The sequence below is a fragment of the Apium graveolens genome, unplaced genomic scaffold, assembly GCF_009905375.1.
Source record: "Apium graveolens cultivar Ventura unplaced genomic scaffold, ASM990537v1 ctg4341, whole genome shotgun sequence".
Taxonomy (NCBI): domain Eukaryota; kingdom Viridiplantae; phylum Streptophyta; class Magnoliopsida; order Apiales; family Apiaceae; genus Apium; species Apium graveolens.
The window spans coordinates 140081-148846 of NW_027418497.1; positions in this window are offsets into that span (position 1 = coordinate 140081).

Consider the following 8766-nt stretch of genomic DNA (forward strand, 5'->3'; position numbering starts at 1 on the left):
GGATCACTTCCCTCTCCCATTCATTGATCAAATGCTTGACAGATTGGCGGGACATGAGTATTTTTGTCTTCTGGATGGTTATTCCGGGTATAATCAGATTTGTATTGCACCAGAGGATCAGGAAAAGACTACCTTCACTTGTCCATTTGGCACATTTGCTTTTCGTAGAGTTTCGTTTCTTTGGACACTCATATGATGAATGTTTGAATAATCTGCGCGCCGTACTCAAAAGATGCGTGGAAACTAATTTGGTGCTTAATTGGGAGAAATGTCATTTTATGGTGCGTGAAGGCATTATCCTTGGGCATAAGGTCTCTAGCAAAGGTCTGGAGGTGGACAAGGCCAAGGTGGGAGTCATTGAAAATCTTCCCCCACCTAATTCGGTGAAAGGAATCCGTAGTTTTCTCGGTCATGCGGGTTTTTATCGGCGATTCATCAAGGACTTTTCAAAGATATCTAAGCCGTTGTGCAATTTACTTGAGAAAGATGTGCCTTTCAAATTTGATGATGAATGTTTGGCAGCATTCGAGACTCTCAAAGGGAGTTTGATCACGACACCAGTTATTACAGCACCAGATTGGACAGAACCGTTTGAGATGATGTGTGATGCGAGTGACTATGCGGTAGGTGCAGTTCTGGGATAGCGCAAGAAAAATCTCTTCCATGTGGTCTACTATGCGAGTAAGACTTTAAATGGGGCCCAATTGAACTACACCACTACTGAGAAGGAGCTTTTGGCTATAGTCTTTGGCTTTAAGAAATTTCGATCTTATCTGCTTGGTACGAAAGTAACAGTATTCACTGATCATGCAGCTATTCGCTACCTAGTTTCTAAGAAGGATTCGAAGCCGAGACTCATTCGTTGGGTGCTTTTACTTCAGGAATTTGAGTTAGAGATCAAAGATAGAAAAGGTACTGAGAATCAAGTAGCTGACCATCTCTCTAGGTTGGAGAATCCCGATTCTACTTCACAAGATAGGACGTTAATCAATGAATCTTTTCCGGATGAGCAGTTGTTTGCAATTAAGGAGGAAGAACCATGGTTTGCAGATATTGTAAACTATCTTGTCAGCAATATAATGCCGCTTAATTTGACATCCGCTCAGAAGAAGAAGTTTCTGCATGAGGTGAAGTGGTATATGTGGGATGAACCATATTTGTTTAGACAGGGAGCTGATCAGATCATCAGGAGATGTATCCCGTTCTGTGAGACGGAGGGGATATTACGAGACTGCCATTCCACGGTTTATGGTGGACACTATGGAGGTGAGAAGACGGCAGCTCGTATTCTGCAAGCAGGTTTTTTCTGGCATACTTTGTTTAAGGATGCTCATCAATTTGTTTTAAGGTGTGATCGTTGCCAAAGAGTGGGAAATTTGTCAAGGAAGGATGAGATGCCATTAAATGTGATGCTTGAAGTCGAGGTCTTTGATGTATGGGGAATCGATTTCATGGGGCCGTTTATCTCATCTTGCAATAATCAGTACATCTTGCTGGCAGTCGATTATGTCTCAAAATGGGTCGAAGTTAAAGCTTTACCGACAAATGATGCAAAGGCAGTGCTAAATTTTCTTCATAAGCAAATTTTCACATGGTTTGGAACGCCTCGGGTAATCATAAGTGATGAAGGATCGCATTTTTGCAACCGTAAGTTCACTTCTATGATGCAACGTTATAATGTGAATCATCGAGTAGCTACTGCCTATCATCCGCAAATAAATGGTCAAGCGGAAGTGTCTAACAGAGAGATAAAGCGCATTCTAGAGAAGGTTGTTTATCCGTCAAGGAAGGATTGGTCTTTAAAGCTCGATGAAGCTGTTTGGGCTTACAGAACAGCATACAAAACTCCACTTGGGATGTCACCGTTTCAGTTGGTGTACAGTAAGGGATGTCATCTACCGGCGGAGCTTGAGCATAAGGCCTACTGGGCATTGAAGAAATTGAACCTGGATTTAGATGCAGCTGGTAAGAAAAGAATGCTTCAGCTTAATGAACTTGATGAATTTCGACTACAAGCGTACGAGAATAACAAAATGTATAAGGAAAAGGTGAAGAGGTGGCACGATAGGAAGCTACATCCTAAGTTATTTGTGCCAGGGCAACAAGTTCTGTTATTCAACTCTCGGCTCCGACTTTTTCCTGGGAAGTTGAAATCAAGGTGGTCTGGACCTTTTATTGTCAAAACTGTGTTTCCACATGGAGCGGTGGAAATTTTTGAGAATGATTCGGACCAAGCATTCAAGGTTAATGGTCAGCGGTTGAAGCACTACTATGGGGACATGGCAAACCGAGAGGTGGTTAGTGCCATTTTGTTGATTACTTGAGAAAGGTACGGAACGTCAAGCTAATGACGAAAAAAAAGTGCTGCGTGGGAGGCAACCCATGAATTGTTGTTACAGGAACCCTTAGAAGTTAATAACCTATCCAAAAACACAAAAAAAATCAGAAAAATGGGCTGAAATTTTTTTTTTCCAGAGACCCTCTGCGCGCCCGCGCAGAAATGCTGAGCGGCCGCGCAGGGGTCGAGTTCCAGAAAATTTTTTACAGTTCAGAAAAAAAAAACAAAAACAAAAACAAAAACACAAAAACCCATCACAGCCCATAAACCCACGAATTCTTTTCCCATTACCCCATGATTTTATCCCTCAACCCTACTCCTAATCTAATTTAACCTACTCCACACCCTATATATACATACACCTATCCCACATATCTCCCACAAACTTCCTACACTTAAACCCTCTCATAAACATCAAAAATCAGTTCTTACACACTTTTATTCACAAATCAATGGCACCCAAGAGAGCACGCACTATTGACAGCAGCAGCACAGTTCCTACTGCTGATTCATCAAGGGGTACTGCTGCAAGGCCTCGGTTAACTGACAGAGCTGCGGAGGAGGAGTACACTAGGCTGTTGGGGAAGCCGATTCTGAAGGAGAGGGGGTTTTTACCATCAGGGAGGGATGGTGAGTTGTTGCCGATGATTGCAGAGAAGGGGTGGATAGCTTTTTGTGAGTCACCCGAAGCAGTACCGATGAGTGTTGTTCGCGAGTTCTACGTGAACGCGAAGGCTGAAAAGAATGGGTTTTCTGTAGTTCGTGGGCTGACGGTTGATTATCATCCTGCGGTGATTCGCCGTGTGATTGGACAGCGAGAGAGGAAGCCCGAGGAGGAAAACTGGAATGAAAAGACTGCTGAGGATTTTGACTTGGATTTGATTTGTGCGACTCTCTGTCGACCGGGCACAGTTTGGAACCGCAGTCCAGCTAATAATGAGTATCGTTACTTTCCGGCGATCGCCATGAACAGGTATGCCCGTGCATGGAATGCATTTATATGTGCTAATATTTTGCCTTCTTCACATGCACACGAGGTCACAGTTGAGAGAGCACAGTTGTTGTGGGGAATTCTGAATGAGGAATACTATGTGGACCTTGGTGAGTTTATCTACCAAGGAATTCTGAAGTTTTTGAGGGGAGCAAAGCATATGAACATCCCTTATGCATCCACGGTTACGAAGCTATGCCGAGCAGTAGGAGTGAACTGGCCGGCTCATGAGCAGTTGCAGTTGCCAGCAGCTCCGATAGATTCTGGCACTCTGAATGGGATGCAGGAGTGGACCGGTGGTGAGCCTGAGGAGCATGGGCTGGGTTATCGTCTTCCAGGAGGACGTCCAGCACGAGGTGCTACTATGGCTAGGCCAGGGCGTGGTGAGGCTGGTTCTTCGAGAGCTCAGGAGGGTGCTGGGGTGGGTGATGCCCAGTATAGGAGGCTTTCACGGCGGATGGATGCCATGTATGAGACGCAGAGCAGGTTTGCTCAGGAGCTCACCCTTGCGTTAGGGACTGCTTTTCGAGGTCTTGGAGCTGATATCCAGTGGCCAGTTTTTGGTGAGGACTCTGCATACCCGCCGCCTGATACTCCACCCACTGAGGGTGATGATGATGATGACTCCGAGTAGGTATACCCTGTGTTCCTTTCTACTACCTTCACTGGGGACAGTGAAGATTTTAAGTTTGGGGGTGGTAGTTAAGGAATATTTTGTGTGTCATATAGCTGCATATTCATGATAGTTAGTTCATATAGTTGCATAATTTTTGCCATATAAGTTTTTTTTTATATAGCTTTATTTGTTTGTCATATCATATAGCTCATGCATATACCATGATCCCTTTTGCAATTATTTATCGACTGAATTGTGATATTGATGCGAGTGTAGTGATAGCATTAAAGTGATATTAAGTTGTGTAGGTTGATATGCATGCTAGAAGCACTTGTATTTTCACTAAGTCTTAGAGAATGCTTAAGGGCTAGATTGTTGTTATGATCTGATTATTTTCGGGGATAATCTATTTATTATGCTTAGAATTTGATAATAGGTTCTTAGTGGTAAAGGCATGAAAAAGAAAAAAATGGAGTAAAAATGGAATTTGTTGCTAGTTGTGGCTAGGCGTCAAATGGCTAGTAGCCGGCTCGAATGTTATGCGAGTAGTCTAGGGTTGAGCAAGATGGAGCGAAACGCACTTGCTCAGAGAAAATTTTTTTTTTTTTTGCATAATTGATCAAGAGTGGGCTCTTTGGTATTCGAGTTATTAAGTTCTTAGGGGACTTTGTGCCTAGTGACCTAAGGCTTTTAGAGTCTGGGATCCGCTAACCTAACGCTCGTTACATGGATACCATTGTATAAGTCTTTTGTGGACCTCACTCATTGCACGGTCAAATAAGCATTTGAGTTGTAAATAAAAAGCACGATTCCGTAGTAAGCTCTAGAGTTCTTGTAGTGTTGTATATCACTTTGTGTCTAGAATTTTTATTCTTTGTATAATCGTAGGATTGCCTTGAGGATAGTCTAGTCATAGTAATTGGTCTAGTTCCGAAGCATATCTGTTAAGCATTTGCACACACCACGTTTCTGGCTGTATGTCCATTTGCATGAGTTTATTGATCTTTAGTGTCTAACTGCATTCGTTGAGATGTGACAATTTGGTTGGTTAATTGTAGAAAGGGGGATCGTTGCATTTTCATATAGATTGCATTCATGCATATTTTTATTTGTTTTTGAGTCTGTGACGCTTGAGGACAAGCATCAATTTAAGTTTGGGGGTGTGATAAGTGGCATTTTATACCACTTAGAACGTCTTAAAATGGCTTAAATTGGTGTCTTGAAATCAAGTATTTTGTGTATTTGATGCGTTTTTCTAGTGTTTATGCATTTCAGGGTATTAGTTGCATTTCAGAGGAGGAATAATCAAGAATAAGCCTTGGCATGTGTTTACCATTGTGAGAGGAAGAGAACGGGCAGATTACGGCGAAGAAACGGAGCAAACCGGGAATTTTTCCAGTAGGGTCCTGCGCGCCCGTGCAGCAATGCTGAGCGGCCGCGCAGCAGCCTTGCGCGCCCGCGCAGAAATGCTGAGCGGCCGCGCAGGGTCGGGGAAAAAGCTGAATTATTTTAGACTTCTACTTCTGTTTGGCTTCCAACTTCTATGTAATCTGAGTTTTATGGGACTATTATATAAGTAGATTTGAGACGTTTTCATAGATAATAAGAAGGAGATTAAGTTTTAAATTGTGTTGGCGCAAGAAGCGAAGGAGATAAGGAAGAAGACCGATTTAGCACACTGCAGCGAAGAGGAAGCATATATTCTTGTGATTCTTGTTTCGTTGTAACGTTGGATGCTAGTTTTCTTGCTTTAACTTATTTACTCTTGTGACGTACTCTGTTTTAATATAATTAGTTTAGTTATTATTTTCTTGTGTTGATTATCATGATTTCATATGAATCCATGATGGCGATAAGTTCTATTATGGGCTAATCGTGATCATGGGGTTGCAACAGATTTATTATGGAATTCTTTAGTTAATTGTTTAATACTTTAGTGTGTGATGATTGCATGATATCTAGTATTGGTTGTGCGTATTCGTCTTATGTGCGTTGCGAACATATAAGATAGGGTGTTAATCTCTTGTGAAGCGACGGTGGATCTTGAGATTTAGAACTTGCCATGCTAGCATAGGTTCATGTACGTTGTGCATGATTAGTGGGTAACTCTAACAATTTTATTTGCCCTATGTAATCAAAAGGAATAACTTGTGCTTAAATCGTTGTGTTGTCAATTTCTGTAGACATATAGGAACTCAACATAATTGATGACTATTCAACTTCTATCTTAATTGTGGATGCTTGGTAGAATGGTATTAGTACAATGAAAGTTGGCTTTTATCAATTTCGTGTTATTCGATTAATGTCATCACTGTCACATGCTAAAGGTAATAACAATGGCTATAGAAGGAAGTAATAATGAAGTTGTGATCTCATGAGTGTTTTATTATTGATAAGTTGAAGTGTTAGTTAAGTGGTTAATTAAGTAGTTCATTATAGTTAATATTTAATCAACAATTTTAAGTGTTATTATCTTAACATTGAGAAGTAGTCATACATTGGTGAGTGAGTTTAATTAGACAAAAACTTAGTCTGAGACTCTGAGGGAACGAACTAGAAAGTATTCTATATTACTTGCGAATGCGTATACTTGCGTGAATATTAGTGCGTGATTTCGCCCTAACAGGTAACATCAAGATTTAAAATGGAACGGAGTTGGTTATACAATTAAGATTAATATGCACGACACTTTAGTTGAAACTCCTCCCCAATAATGGAAATCTAAATGACATTGGTATTTTAGATAGGGATTACTAGGGAAATTTTGTTTGGGGTGAGGTGGGACCTTTGAAGGGAACAAATGTATTCGAATCTCAGCTTTGGGAAATTCACAAAGCTATGAAAGTCGCTTTAAACGAAATCATTCATTGGTGATATTTAAAGTGATAACACAACAACTTTTCGAGTTTTAAAAAGGCACAATCAACTTGAGATGGAGGAAGAAGAAGTTTCTCTAATAGTGCAGATAGACGTAAGCGGTATGGCTTACAACCAAGAAATTTGTAATAACCCCAAAAAATTTGGACTTTTTGTAATCCTTATGAATAGTGATTTTGCTGATTAAGAAAACTTTTCATGCCACACTATGTAGGAGTTCTTTTATTGATATTCTGAGATCTTATTAGTACTCCATATGGTATATAAGTGTATGTAAAGTGTTAGGTCACACACACTGTAGAGGGGGGTGAATACAGTGTATAGTACAATCAAATCGAATTCTAATAACACAAGTAACAGAAAACAAACTTTATTCAAAACAATAAACTCTATTACAGTATGGAACCGTCCTCTCTCAGTGATGAACAAATATCACGAGAGCTGCCAGGGTTACAATGAATAATCTTCTCGATAATGATAACACTTATAGTGTAAACCCTATGTCTGTGTTTATATACTACACAGTTACAAGATAATCGCTAATTGACATGGAATATAATTATGCTTCCTAAAATATATCAATCAGATATCTTTTCTTCCAAGTATCCTATTCTTCATAGAATTCCTTCTTCATGCATATCTCTTCTTACGTTTGTCTTGATCTTCTTTTCCTTTCAATTATCCGCCTTCCTTATCTGAACATTTCCTTTAAGTCCTGATATTATCTTCTGATAAATATCTCCTGAACCTTAACTACTGATGACTTAAGTTCTGACTTCAGTATAAGTGCTGATTTCAGTTAAGTACTGATTTGTCCTGTTTAAGTAAGATCTGAAAACTAAACATAAATCATATTAGACATTACATTATCAAATATATCTAACAATCTCCCCCAACTTGTAAATTAGCATAATATATAAGTTTAACAGATATTTGATGATGTCAAAAACCTTAAGTACAAATGCATGAGAATTTGACTAGATAACTACAACTTACAGTCCTTAAAGCTTTACCAACTTTAACTTCTGATAACAACTTCAGTCTGTATTCATATCAGAATTTGAGCAGTTGTAGATCTTGACTTGGCTTCACTTTATGATCTCTCTGATGTCAGGAGTTGTTCTGAGATAATTCTTTAATAAACATCTCTCAGCATATCTGAGTTCATCAATCATCCTCCTTTTAGCATCTTTAATTTCTGCAGAATCTTCACCAGTTTGAAAGATTGCAGCCCTGAGATCATTAATTTTACCTTTCTTTATGTCCTGATCCAGTCTGATCAAATACACCTTGTCAGACTCAAAATTGAATTCCACAGCCTTGTAACCCAGAAAGGTAGTTATAATCTTAGCAGAGTTAGGCTTCATCTCAACAATATCACCCTTATGATCTCTGTACTTTGGAAGATATGTGCTGTCAGACTTTACAGAATAAAGCCTTTTCTGTCTCTGAATTTGACTCTTCAAATAGTTTGCAGCACTTTCTGTTATTTTGTCATTCACTTGAAGTAAGAATAATACATGTTCCAATTCTTCAAAATACTTCAGTGAAATGGCATTTTCCCTTATATGATAAACCCTACCATCTGTCATGAAGTACAACAAGATGTGTTCTTTCAAGTAGGTATGGTAAACCATCTGTACAGATTCTAGTTGATTCAATATTTTAGGAGTTGCTCCAATACCCGGTTCACTTAAGAAAGTTGGATCATTGGTTGTGTTATGTATTCTTCTTTCTTCAGCACTACCCAATCCAGATTTATCTCTTGCTTCCTTTCTAGTAACCACTCTTGCTTCAAAACCACTTACAGCAGTCTTCAAAGGTTGAGTCTGTTTGGCTTTGGTGAATCCTGGTAGGAGTAACTTTGAAGGTTTAACATGAGCAATGTCAGAGGTTTCCTTTGATTTATCTTCTGATATCAAGTTAACTTGAGCTATGTCAGAG